We start from the raw sequence: 15,180 nt of genomic DNA, 5'->3' as shown, positions 1-15,180 counted from the left end.
GTCGCCAGTGGTCGGCGGAAGGTGCACGTGCCCGTCGACCTGGGACCGGACCGCAGCGACGCACGGATGCACGCCAAGACCGTAGGATCCTACGCAGTGCCGTAGGGGACCGCACCGCCACTTCCCAGCAAATTAGGGACACTGTTGCTTCTGGGGTATTGGCGAGGACCATTCGCAACCGTCTCCATGAAGCTGGGCTACGGTCCCGCACACCGTTAGGCCGTCTTCCGCTCACGCCCCAACATCGTGCAGCCCGCCTCCAGTGGTGTCGCGACAGGCGTGAATGGAGGGACGAATGGAGACGTGTCGTCTTCAGCGATGAGAGTCGCTTCTGCCTTGGTGCCAATGATGGTCGTATGCGTGTTTGGCGCCGTGCAGGTGAGCGCCACAATCAGGACTGCATACGACCGAGGCACACAGGGCCAACACCCGGCATCATGGTGTGGGGAGCGATCTCCTACACTGGCCGTACACCACTGGTGATCGTCGAGGGGACACTGAATAGTGCACGGTACATCCAAGCCGTCATCGAACCCATCGTTCTACCATTCCTAGACCGGCAAGGGAACTTGCTGTTCCAACAGGACAATGCACGTCCGCATGTATCCCGTGCCACCCAACGTGCTCTAGAAGGTGTAAGTCAACTACCCTGGCCAGCAAGATCTCCGGATCTGTCCCCCATTGAGCATGTTTGGGACTGGATGAAGCGTCGTCTCACGCGGTCTGCACGTCCAGCACGAACGCTGGTCCAACTGAGGCGCCAGGTGGAAATGGCATGGCAAGCCGTTCCACAGGACAACATCCAGCATCTCTACGATCGTCTCCATGGGAGAATAGCAGCCTGCATAGCTGCGAAAGGTGGATATACACTGTACTAGTGCCGACATTGTGCATGCTCTGTTGCCTGTGTCTATGTGCCTGTGGTTCTGTCAGTATGATCATGTGATGTATCAGACCCCAGGAATGTGTCAATAAAGTTACCCCTTCCTGGGACAATGAATTCACGGTGTTCTTATTTCAATTTCCAGGAGTGTATTATTAGCCCATCAATTAAGCACTCTTCCTTTTCAAATTACTGGATGACAGAGCAATTGGGATCTCTCCAGGCGTGGGTGACACGTTGCGAATAAATCTTAGGTTTACAAAGCGCAGAGTAATTTATATTTGTTCGATGTCACTTAGCAGTAAAATTGAAAAGTAAAATACAGGGGGATTCAAAATTAATATTGCGATACATCGATAAGAATTGTAGAGAACGTGAAAGTAAGTTCAAAATTAGGATTATTATACAGCCATATGAACTGGAAGCTGGGATATGAAAAGTAATGCGAAAGAGAGAAGTTCAAAGACACAAATGAAAATGGTGAACGCTGTACCGCACATACCTGAGCATTGTGTGATGTGACAGCCTTATACGCAGTACATGAATTACAACTTTCAATAAGATGGCGCACCATGATATTTAGATATGGAATTTTGCTCATTTTTATACTAATATCTTCCTAACCATTGGATCGATCGCACTGGACAACTGTTCTGCTCTTGGTAACATACATCCTCGGACCTGAACCCACAGATTTTTTGATTTGGATATGTGAAAGACCCTGCATACGTGACTCCATTTCCGAAAACAATTCCAGAATTAAAAACACTCATTTGTAATGCACTTTTGTCGGTAGCTTCACATGTGCTCCATGAAATGAATTATCACTTAGGTGTTGCCCGTGCGTTCAAGGGTGTCATATAGAGCAACAATGTATGTAAAGTCGTGTGATCTTTAGTTGACATTTTCTGCAGTTCTTGTCGCATTAGGTAGGTATAGCCACACTTAGTCCCCACACTGGTTCCAGTTGTAAAAAGTATCCACCCTGAATAACTAAACAAACCGTTTGAAAAAATAATCTCCTCGAAGAGACATCTTGCTAGTCGTCGATGATTACATGTTATAATCAGTATATTAATTTTGAATTACCCTGTAACAACTCGATTACAAGGTAGTTGAAATTTTTTTTCTGTGCATCACATGCTTAATAGGAAAATCGCCAGGTGTTGATAAGTAGACTACTGGTGCCACTATTGTGCGTTTGTTTACTTATTTTTTCACTAAATCTCGAAAGTAGAGTGTTAGTGGAATTGTAATTCCACTGTTCACAAAGCAATCATTCACCCTCAGGGAAATAAATGATTAAACGATACTAACGCCAACATTTCGCCTACTTATTTGAAGATATAATAGAAGAAACAAGCGATACAGAATGGGTCGATAACATGAAATCAGTATTAGGGGACGCAAATGGTAATTTAGGTTTGTTGGAAGGATTATGAGAAAATGCAGTACAGCTGTAAAGGATATCGCATACAAGACAATTATGCCACCCGTACTGGAGTACTGTTCCGGTGTTTGGAGTCCTTATCAAGTAGACTTGACTGGCAACAATGAACGAACTCAGTCACACGACAGTAGGATCAGAAATGTTTGGGGAAATCTTTGGGAATCCTTGGAAGAAAAACGATGTAACTCTTGTGAAACCATGTTGGAGAAATGTACAGAACTTGTATTTGAACGAAATGAGAGCAATCGTTGTAAGATCACCAACGTATCCTTCGCTTAGGAATTGTGAGCATAAGAGATACTAGGGGTGTGCAGAACTGTGTAGGCCAAAGACGCCGAAGAATTTTGCATGCGTACAGCGCACTCACACAGTTGCGGCGATCTGTCGCTAGAGTGCGCACTTATCCCACTATCTCACCACGCTGACTGACTGTAAGGAGGAGTAGTATGGAGAAACTTCGAACGCGCCTCATTTGGCTGGCAATGCAGCTGGCCAAAAAACACTTAAGGCCAGGTTCTGATTCAAATTAGCAAAAAACAGGCAAAGTCTGGAATTTTTTTTGAGACATTGGAAAGACACTTCAAGGATCTGGTTGAGGATTATGACTGATTATGCTCTGAACTTTACAAAAAAAAAAATCAGAATGGTGCCCGTGATTATGATTTGACCAAAAAACTGAGAGTTTGGAGTACGCAGACTGCGTGCAGTGTAGCCTCTCAGGAGTTACCTGACATCAATCGGTATTACATTAAATTCATGGGAACTTGTACCCACCCACAATGAAAGAAACTTAAATTTAACGATATTGTGCTAACTCGAACTTTGAGTTCCATTTTTGTTTTTTTTTATCTGTTTATGGCTTTCCCTAACACACTTGATATTAACAAATTCCTTGTGTTGTAGATATAAGCTCCCAAGAAAAGCGTTTACTTTTCGATGGTCAAAGGTAGAAGTTAACAGGTTTGAACCGTTTCTACGAGGGGCGTTTGATATGTCCGTGAAAAGTCTGAGAGATGGCACCACCGGCGGGTATCGAGATCATGTTTATTTGTTATTATCTTTGCAAAGAACGCACACCAAGTTTCAGCCGTACTGGTCTATTTATTTGTGTTTGGCATTCGTGTGAATAAAGGAAGTCGAGTGATTGTCAAAAAATGGACGAAAAAGAAACGCCTCAGGAGACTAAAGAGAAGCTTGATAAACATTGCGACGACTCTGCACCGTCGATTAGAACAGTTTATAAGTGGTTTCAAAATTTTCGAAGTGGCCATATGGGCACAAGTGATGCTGAACGTTTTGGACGCTCTGTGGAGGTTACGACTGCAGAAATCATTGATAAAATCCATGATAATGTGATGGATGACAGAAAATTTAAGGCACGTGAGATTGCTAGTGCTGTGGGCATCTCGAGTGAACGGATACATAATATTTTGCGTAAACATTTCGACATGAGAAAGATACCCGCAACGTGAGTTCCCCGATTGCTTACTCTTGACCAAAAGCGGAATCGTGTGAAGTGTTGCAAGGATGGTTTGCAGCTGTTTAGGGAGACTCCGCAGAACTTTAAGCGTCGCTTCGTCACTGTGGATGAAACATGGATACAGTACTATACTCCAGAGACGATACAACAATCTGAACAATGGGTTACCGCGGGCGAATCTGCACCAAAACAGAGGAAGACCATTCCTTCGGCCGGAAAGGTTATGGCGACTGTGTTTTGGGATTCGCAAGGGATAATCCTCATAGACTATCTAGAAAAGGGTAAAATTATTGCAGGTGCATATTATTCATCTATATTGGACCGTTTGAAAACCGAGCTGCAAGAAAAACACCGGCGATTGGACCGCAAAAAAGTCCTTCTCCATCACGACACTGCGCCAGCACACACCCCAGCAATTGTGGTCGCAAAATTAATGGAAATAGGATTTCAAGTCGCTTCACATCCCCCCTATTCTCCAGGCTTGGCTCCCCAATTTGAAGAAATGGCTGGCGGGACAGAGATTTTATTCAAACGAGGAGGTCATTGCAGCAACTAATAGCTATTTTACAGACTTGGACAATTCCTATTATTCGGAAGGCATCAACAAATTAGAACAGCGTTGAACGAAGTCTAAAACGAGACTGTGTCGAAAAATGAAAAAGGTTTACTCGAAACACGTTAGTAGTTTTCATTTTTGCACGGACTTTTCAAACGTCCCTTGCATTTGACGCTGCATGCAGTTTTAAAAAATCGTTTCTCGAGAAGAACCTATTTAATATTTGGGGAAATGATTTATGTGTGTTACTAGTTCTATTGGCATAACTACGTTATTATATATTTTTGATGTCTCTGAAGGCTAATCTGATGTTAGATTTTCGAAACTCGAAATGGTTAATCTAATAAGGCGGACCAAAGTTATGTTTTGACAAGTTTGACCAAAATCTGGCCAAGAAAAAGGTATTTCGTTACGTTTAGTCTGGAATTTCGGGACCGTATATCAGTCCTACCTCTAACTTCAACCGTTCCTGGAGAGCAATTCCGTCATTCATCTTGGTAAGGAAAGCCGACGTGCCTGAGCTGGATATGCTGTGCTGGGCGGCTGCCACGCGTTGGTCGTCAGCATTTTCGGCCAGTATGTTTGCATGCATACTGCAACATAAATCATTCTGTGAACACTGCGTCAGGGCACGACAAGTCTTCTACCTGAGCCGAGCGTCTCCGGCTGGGAGAGTCCCACAACGGACGTGACGCAGACCCGAACAGTGGGCTGCAGGAACTAGCGTAACTCACGAATTAAAAAATCTTTTCGTCCCAACATTCTAGATACATAAACTCATCAAAAAATACAATTAAAAAATCTAAATTTCGGTCATTTTGAATGAGAACCTGGTCTTAACGTCTTCATGTGACTCGGCTCCTTGTTTCATAGTCCTCAACCACGAACATCACCAACAAAACTAATTTTAAAAACATTTAGTTATTTTTGTCGTGCTGAAGACATAATAAATTAGTGCAGAGGTCACCACTATTGTTCTAAATATAACGCTCCAGAGTCGTTACACACATCTTAATATTCGCTAATTTTGATAAGTAAAAATAAATGTAAATGTAGGAAATATCTCTTGATCAGCCGTTCCTCCTTTGAAAAAATAAAGGTAATCAATATTAATCAATATTTCCAACATCGAATCATATTTGAGTAAACTAAGTTCAGTAAAGTTTTTCATCCTTGCTTAATGAAATTCCGAGGATCTCCTTAGCGTTGGATTTTCACAAGAAAAAAAAAATTAACAAAAATCAATTTTAGTTTAGCGATGACCACTTCTGCTTCATCTTTTTCTTATCCAAACAAATTACACTGAAGAGCCAAAAAACGGGTACACCTGCCTAATATCGTATAGGGCCCCCGCAGGCACGCTGAAGTGCCGCAGCCCGACGTGGCATTGACTCGATCAATATCTGAAGTAGTGCTGGAGGGAATTGACACCATGAATCCCTAAGAGTATGAAGGGATGGAAATCTCTTCTGAACAGCACGTTGCAAAGGCATCCCAGATATCCTCAATAATGTTCGTGCCTGAGGAGTTCTGTGGCCAGCGGAAGTGTTTAAACTCATAAGAGTGTTCCCGGAGCCACTCTATAGCAATTCTGCATGTGAGAAGTGTCACATTGTCCTGCTGGAATTTCCCCAGACAGTCGAAATGCACAATGGACATGAATGGATGCAGGATGCTTACGCACGTGTCAGAGTCGTATCTAAATGTATCAGGGGTCCCGTATCACTTCAGCTGCACACGGCCCACACCATTACAGAGCCTCCACCAGCTTGAACAGTCTCCTGCTGACATGCAGGGTCCATGGATTCATGAAATTGTTTCCGCACCCGTACCCATCCATCCGCTAGATACAATTTAAAATGAGTCTCGTCCGACCAGGCATCATGTTTCCAATAATCAACAGTCCAATGTCGGTGCTGAGTGCCCAGGCAAGACGTAAAGCTTTGTATCGCGCAGTCATTAAGGGTACACGAGTGGGTTTTCGACTCCGAAAGCCCATATCGATGATGTTTCGTTGAATGGTTCGCACACTGACACTTGTTGATGGCTCAGCATTGAAATCTGCAGCAATTCGCGGAAACGTTGCACTTCTTTCGTCGTTGGTCCAGTTCTTGCAGGATCTATTATCGGCCGCATCGATGTCGGAGATGTTTTACCGGATCCCTGATATTCACGGTGCACGTGTGAAATAGTCATGTGGGAAAATCCCCACTTCATCTCGGCCTCGGAGATATTGTGTCCCATCGCTCTTGCACCGACTACAACACCACGTTCAAGCGCACTTAAATCTTGATAACCTGCCACTGTAGCAGCAGTAACCGATCTAAGAACAGCGCCAGACACTTGTTGTCTTATATGGGCATAGCCGACCGCAGCGCCGTATTCTGCCCTTTGACATACCTCTGTATTTGAATACGCATGCCTGTACCAATTTCTTTGGCGCTTCAGTGTATAATAATGGACAGATATCAACCAAACTTGGTACACACATCATTTATTGTCTGGAAAGAACCAGTGTGAGGGTAGTAACCATCCATCCATCATAGAGGTGGTGATGGGGGTGGAAAAGCAGCGTGGCCGATGATCGGAGTATACCTGTACTTTAGCCATTCAGTATTTGAGAACGAAAGCACTTAGAGACTTGCAACAAACTTTAAACACTATTTCGAACCTTAACGGGATTTTTCTCATTGACGATCCTCTAAAATAATGGAAGGAAAAGAGATTATCCCATACTATAATTTCTCCGTTCAGTTTCATACCGCCACATGGGGCATGACGTTTTAATTTATTACTTCTTCATCACTACCTGTACTCTTGACACATTTTGCAGAAGGTATCCACATATGACACTAAATATACCTAGAAAGAATATATCATTATACACACACAATTCACGAGGCATGCCTGAAGAACGGCCGCAATGTGTGTTACGGTTTATTTTATTGCTTCTTTGATAATAAAACTATTAGCAACATATTTCGGAGGCAGTACGACACTTATTTCATGAGATATGAGGTCGTAAACACTGAGATGTGTGATAAACTGTCGCATCATGCATGACGTTTTCATTTATTACTTCTTTCCTACCGTCTATGACTACAACACATTCCGCAGAGGGTATCCCCATATGACGCTACATACACCTAGAAAAATCTATCATTGTGCGACTCCTAGTTCAAGAGACATGACGTTATAAACACCGATATGCGTTAGAAACTGCCGCATCAGGCATGACGTTTTAATGTATTATTTGTCTACTAGTAACTGTATTCACAACACATTAGACAGACAGTAGCCACATATACCACTGGACCTATCTGCAAAATTATATCATTGTACAGCTCATGGTTCAGGAGATACGACGTTATAAACTTTGGTTCAAAAATGGTTCAAATGGCTCTGAGCACTGTGGGACTTAACATCAGTGGTCATCAGTCCCCTAGAACTTAGAACTACTTAAACCTAACTAACCTACGGACATCACACACATCCATGCCCGAGGCAGGATTCGAACCTGCGACCGTAGCAGTTGCGCGGTTCCGGACTGTGCGCCTAGAACCGCTAGACCACCGCGGCCGGCTATAAACTTTGAGATTCGTGAAAATGAAATTGCTGGGCAAAATTCACTAGAATCAAAATTGAAATATGTGTACAAATACGTGTGAAATTTGTTAAATATGTATGAGTGAAATGTATTTGACATGTACATACGTAGGCAACATCATCGATAAAAAAATTATGCTAAACCTCTGAAACGATTTCCTTCAAATTTGGTACACGTATTAGTTAGAATCTGCAAATAAATATTGCAGGGGTAAGAACCACAAGCCTCATATTGCGGTAAGTGTGGTAACGTGAAGATGGAATGTAGGATCAGGAGATAGACAGACAACAGGAAGAAGAGGAGATAGATACAGATAGGAGAAGCAGGAGGTGGAGGAGGAGGAGGAGGAGGAGGAGGAAATAGACAGAGACTCAGTTGACTGCACAGCAGCAAGGAGAGCTCCACCTACCAACCGAAGGGAGCCAATGGGTCTGATGATGGTTTTATAGAAAAAACCGAAACCGGTTACTCATTAAAACAGACATAACGTGATCAAGACTGAACTTTAATCTAAATATAGAAGAGAGGGACACAGAAAGGAAAGGGGAGGAGATGAAGTTAGGGAGGGAGTAGAAGGAGATGAACAGAGAGAGGGGAAGGAAGAGAAGGGCTAGGAGAGGGGGAGGAGGAGATGGACAGTGGGAAGGAGGGGGGAGGAGCTGACTTACAGTGAGAGGGAGTAGTATGAAATGCACCAAGAGAGGGGCAGGAGGAGATGAACCAAGTATGGGTTGGGGGGAGGGGGTGGGACGGGTAGAGAAAGTGTGCATTGAGATGGACAGAGAGACTGGGACGGAGGAGATGGAGTACTAAAAAACTGGAGTAAGTACATACCTGTACAACACCAGATACTCAGCTAGTTATTAAGTATAAGAATGCTCCAATATAAGCGGCCACGTCGAGAAACTATATCTGTAAGAAATACACAAGTCAATCACATTAATGTTAATCAACGACGGAGGCTGGAATTTGCACGCCAATACAGCAACTCGAAGTCCGTTAAGTGGCGACGGGTGGCCTTTTTACAGGAATGATATTTTATGCTCCATCGGACAGATGGCAGTTGGTGTGCACAGAGTGAAACGTCTCAAAGCAAACACCATACATGTTTTATGATCCGGGGAATGTATTCGTGGCATTCCATGGGTGATATCGTCAGTCTGGAAACACAACGAATCAACACACTTAAGCATCTAACATCGGAGACCATGTCCACCCCTACATACAGTTTATTTTCCTCGGTAAGATGGCATCTACCAGCAGGACATTTCAGTGTGGCAAACAGCTCGCAGTGTACGTGCGTGTCCGAAGAGCGCCGGATTTAAACCCAGTCGAGAATCTGTGGGAGAACCTCGATCAGGCTGTTCGAGTCATGGATTACCAGCCGAGGAACCTAGAGCAACTGGTCACCGTACTGGAGTCAAGTGGTTCAAATGGCTCTGAGCACTAAGCACTATGGGACAACGTCTGAGGTCATCAGTCCCCTAGACCGTGGATCTACTTAAACCTAACTAACCTAAGGACATCACACACATCTGTGCCCGACTCAGTATTCGAACCTGCGACCGTAGCGGTCGCGCGGTGCCAGACTGTAGCGCCTAGAACTGCTCGGCTTCCCCGGTCGGTGTACTGGAGTCGGTACCTTCTGAAACCTCGTTGACTCACCTTCTGCACGGCGCTGCCAAAGGTCATTATTCAGGCTTTTAACAGGTGGTAACATTTATCTTACTGGACTGTTTCTAAGATGCTTTTCTCCTGTATGAGTTACACTTAATTAATATTCTTCCAATTAATCCCAACCTGGCATTTGCACTTCCTGCACCCCTAAATATTTAATGGTAGGCTCCAGTGATGTATCGGCAGTAGTGTACTCGAACATTAATGTGTTTTTCAGCTTAATTTTGGACAATTGTTTATGTATATTTACATTGAGGGCCAGCTACCAGTCCCTCCACGCTTTCCGAGCCTTTTTGCGTCGTGTTACAGGTTTCTAAAGTTGCAACTTTCCCATAAACAACCGTATCGTCCTTCAGCAGCCTCATGGAGGATCCGACGTTATCCATCATATGCCCCAAGCGGCATGGATGCATACACTGATTTGACTCGAAAGTGTGTCATAAGACCGTTGTATCCTTTTCTGGAGCATGCTGGTCCACAACTGTTATAAAGGTCCGTGTTGGCCCTGGGACGGAGCCAGTGTACGAGTATCCCACACATGATCAATGAGAGACAGATCTGACGGTCTTACTGGGCACACAGATATCTCGACATCCCGCAGGCAGTTCATACAGACACGTACCATATGTGTACGATCACTGTCCTCTTAAATAATGGCACAATGATACTGTCACTTGAAAGGTCACACATGGCACTGGTGTTCCCTGAATCGTTACCAGCTGCCAACCTGAACACATACACGATGGATCCCCACTCTATGAAACCTCTCCAAAGCAACGGAAGAGTGAGTCTCTAACTCGCAGCCACACTTGCCGACAAAGTCATCTGGTACAGAGCCGAATCGCATTTCGTCGATAAAGGGAATGTGATGCCATTAGTCTGCAGATGCTTCCCAGCTATGGAACCACTCCGAATCCAGCCATTTGTTTTACGTTGTTAGCGGCATCCTGCGGATAGGACGGTAATCCCAGCGTCTAACCAGTGGCGCGGTAAGGCACAGAACGTTGCAGGGAATCCATTGCTTCTCCTCTGATGGCAGGGACAGATGTGAGGTGGTTACGATGAACTCGAGGAACCATATGGCAATCCTTCCTTGTGATGGTCAAACGTGGTTGACCGGTACCTTGGCGGCGAGTATGCCAGCCCTCATGTTCCCATGCGGTCTCACATCGGCGCACAGTCACATCAGAACGTCCACAAGTCTAAAAACTGCTAGATTCGAAGGAAGGAAGACGGAAGATGAATGTTTAAAAGTCCAGTCGACATCGAGTTCATTAGAGATGCAGTGCAAGCTCGAACTGAGTGAAGGACGGAGAAAGAAATTGGCCATGCTGCTTGAAAGGAACCGTACCGTGCTTTCCTGGAGCGTTATACACTACGTGATCAAAAGTATCCGGACACCCCCAAAGCATACGTTTTTCGTATTAGGTGCATTATGCTGCCACCTACTGCCAGATACTCCAGATCAGCGACCACTGTAGTCATCAGACATCGTGAGGTAGCAGAATGTAGCGCTCCGCGTAACTCACGGACTTTTAATGTGTTCAGGAAGTTGGGTGTCACTTGTGTCATACGTCTGTAAGCGAGATTTATGCACTCCTAAACATCCCTAGGTCCACTGTTTCCGATGTGATAGTGATGTGGGAATGTGAAGGGACACGTACAGCATAAAAGCATAGAGACAGACCTCCTCTGTTGACTGACAGAGACCCCCGAAAGTTGAAAAGGGTAGTAATGTGTAATAGACAGACAGCCATCCGGGCCATCACACAGGAATTCCAAACTGTATAAGGATCCACTACAAGTACCATGACGGTTAGCCAGGAGGTGAGAAAACTTGGATTTCATAATCGAGCGGCTGTTCATAAGCCACACTCCACGCCGGTAAATGCCAAACGACGCCTCGCTTGGTGTAAGGAAGCCGGCCGCTGTGGCCAAGCGGTTCTAGGCACTTCAGTCCGGACCCACGCAGCTGCTACGGTCGCAGGTTCGAATCCTGCCTCGGGCATGGATGTGTGTGATGTCCCTGGGTTAGATAGGTTTAAGTAGTTCTAAGTGTAGGGGACTGATGACCTCCGATGTTTAGTCCCATAGTGCCATTTGAAACATTTTTTGGTGTAAGCAGCCTAAACATTGGACGATTGAACAGTGGAAAACCCTACGGTGCAGTGACTAATCACGGTACCCGATTTGGCGATCCGATGGCAGGATGTGGGTATGACGAATGCCCGGTGAACGTCATCTGCCAGCATGTGTAGTGCCAATAATAAAATTCGGAGGCGGTGGTGTTACGGTGTGGTCTTGTTTTTCATGGAGAGGGCTTGCGCCCTTTGCTGTTGTGCGTGTCGCTATCACAGCACAGGCCTACATGATGTTTTAAGCACCTTCTTGCTTCCCACTGTTGAAGAGCAATTCGGGGATGGTGATTGCATCTTCCAACACGATCGAGCACCTGTTCATAACGCACAGCCTATTGCGCAGTGGTTACACGACAGTAAAATCGCTATAATGGACTGACCTGCACAGAATCCTGACCTGAAACCTATACAACACCTTAGGGATGTTTTGGAACTCCGACTTCGTGCCAGGTCTCACCGACCGACATCGATCTCTCCTCAGCGCAGCATTCAATGAAGATTGGGCTGCCATTCCCTAAGAAACCTTTCAGCACCTGATTGAACGTATGGCTGCGAAAGTGGAAGCTGTCATCAAGGCAAAGGGTAGGCGAATACCATATTGAAATCCAGTATTACCGACGGAGGGCGTCACGAACTTGTAAGTTATTTTCAGCCAGGTCTCCGGATACTTTTGATCACATAGTGTAGGTAAATCACAGAAAACCGAAATCAGGATGTCCAGACGCAGATTTGAGCCATTTTACTCCCGACTGCGAGTCCAATGTGATAACCGCTGCGCTACCTCGCTCGGTGCACGAATCGGCCCGCTGGAAACACCACAGTGAGGTCCGTTTTAAACTATGCCAGGTGCTTACAAAGTTATCATACACGAGTATGCGGCGTCTCTGTTTCTTTATACTCAAAACTCAGCATCTGGATTGCCCACACACATCTCACACACCACACCAGTCTCATCACAACACTAAAAACGAACAAAGCTATTGAGCTCTGGTGGTCGTTCTACTTGTCACAGAGAACTACAACTCTAATCATTTACAAACTCTCTGACGACATACACTTGTACTAAGGCACAATGACATTCAATTTTTTTGTCAGGCAGTGTATATTATGAACAGTGCTCCGAAATTTTTTGATACTGTAATCTCCCAAAAGTTTAAATTATTATAACATTCACATTTAGTGCAACCTCCCAACAGTTTCCTTCCGTAACCTCGGAATAATTATATGACTAGCCTCTCAATAAAAATGGGACTCATATAAATAACCTTTCAAAAATTAACTGACTGTGAACCTAAACTGGTAAATCTGGACGTGAGCAATGCTGCGTCATGGCCCTGAAAAATCATTCTGAATAAATTGAAAATTCTTGCCTGAATGAAGTCGTCGGATAACGCGTATATATCTGCTCCTATAAGAAATTTTTCTGTCACATGCCAGTGCAATGCTGGCCGCTAGATTTTTTTAAGTATAAAAAGAACAAACTGATCTTTTTTTATGATAATAGGGATGACCATGGGTGGGAGAAATTAATAAAATCTTTAAATTCAAATGAATGACTGTCAAAAGTTATCTTTATAAGAAAAATTATTATTAAATGATTTTTAAAAACATTTACATGGGACTTGATATAACAATAGTACAACATTAGTTGTTACAAATTACTTATGCGAGCGGCTGCTTTTACCTTATACTACATCGCTCAGGCACCACCATCGCTCTCCACGACCGGCCCAGCCGCCCGACTGCGAGCTACTACCACAACTGCTAACACAGCTCCTACTGCAGCCCACACTGCTCTCTGGTCTGCGATTCTATTGTAGCATACATATCGCAGGCAGCGCGTGAGCAATCCATCCAAATTACATCTGCTCGAGGGCGCTAGCAATAAATTCCTTAGTCATGGACCTCATACTATACCTGACGTTTTCACCCGCTTAAGAGCTATTTGTTTAATTGCATCTCCTATAAGTCACGAACAGATTGCGACACCGTAATTTCACATTTCATCTACATTTACATCTACGTCTAAATACATATTCCGCAAAGTACCGTACGGTGCGTGTCGGAGTGTGCGCTGTACCGCTACTATTCACTTCCTTTCCTGTTCTACTCGCAAACACAGCGAGGGAAAAAAGACTATCTATGTAATCCCGTAAGAGTTCTAATTCCTTGCGTCTTCGTGGTCCATACGCGAAATGTATATTGACAACAGTAGAATCGTTCAGTAGTCAGTCTAAGAGGCCGATTCTTTAAATTTCCGCAATAGCCTTCCTCGAAGAGAACGTCGCCTTCCCTAGATGGATTCCCATTTGAGTTCCGGAAGCGTCCCCGTAATACTTGCATGTTGATCTAGCCTACCTGTAACAAATCTAGTGCCCGCCTCTGAATTACTTCGACGTCTTCCCTTAATCCGACAAGGTGCGGATCCCTAACATGCGAACAGTAGGTCGCACTAGTGTTTTCTATACACCTCTCCTGTACAGACGAACCACACTTTTCCAGAATTTCCCGAACTAACGCGAGTCGACCACTCGTCCTCCCTACTGCAATCATCACATGCTCGATCCATTTCATATCGCTTTGCAACGTTACGCCCAGATATTTAAACGATGTGACGGCGTCAAGCAGGACACTACTAATGTTGTATTATTTGCGTTAACTTACATTTTTCCACGTTTAGGACTAGCTGCCGTCCACCACACTAACTACAAAATTTGTCTAAGTCATGTTACATCCTCCTACAGTCACTCAACGTCGACATCTTCCCGTACATCACAGCATCATCAGCAAGCAACCACAGACTACTGGTCACCTTCTCCGCCAGATCATTTATGTATACAGAAAATAATAACAGTTCTGTTGCACTTTCTGGGGCATTCCTGACGATACTCTTGTCTCTGATCTATACTCTCAGTGAACCTTTCAAAAAGGACCATTTACAGTAATACAAGGGGCTATCAAAAACTTTCCTTTCGAAAGCCACATTATCCCGTTGCCTATATGTCGATGATTATATGCTCGCATTGGAATCGCGCTGGGTTGCGTACACGCTGCAGCGTCGCCTTCGAACGAAACTTTTTGATCGTCCATTGTAACAATCAATCTGTGTGGTGGACCAAGACTCGAAACCGAACATTTCCCTCCCGCGGGCAACAGTCCACCGAATGCAATAAACCAGATTTGCATCCGAGGTGGAAACGTCATTTTAATGCTCTTTGTAGCCCTTCTACAGCGTGCAGTATAACACGGAATGATTTTACCACTCAACGAGCTACTGGAAATAGCTTATTCAGAGCAGTGAAGTTGCGAAACTCTTTATTACTGCACGAGTAGCAATCACAAGACGCAAAATTACTGCAAACTGCATGTGGCAGCTGTAACGACACAGT

Source organism: Schistocerca serialis, chromosome 1 (assembly GCF_023864345.2).
Source record: "Schistocerca serialis cubense isolate TAMUIC-IGC-003099 chromosome 1, iqSchSeri2.2, whole genome shotgun sequence".
In the NCBI taxonomy this organism is placed as follows: Eukaryota; Metazoa; Arthropoda; class Insecta; order Orthoptera; family Acrididae; genus Schistocerca; species Schistocerca serialis.
Note: the sequence above shows the minus strand (reverse complement) of the source record.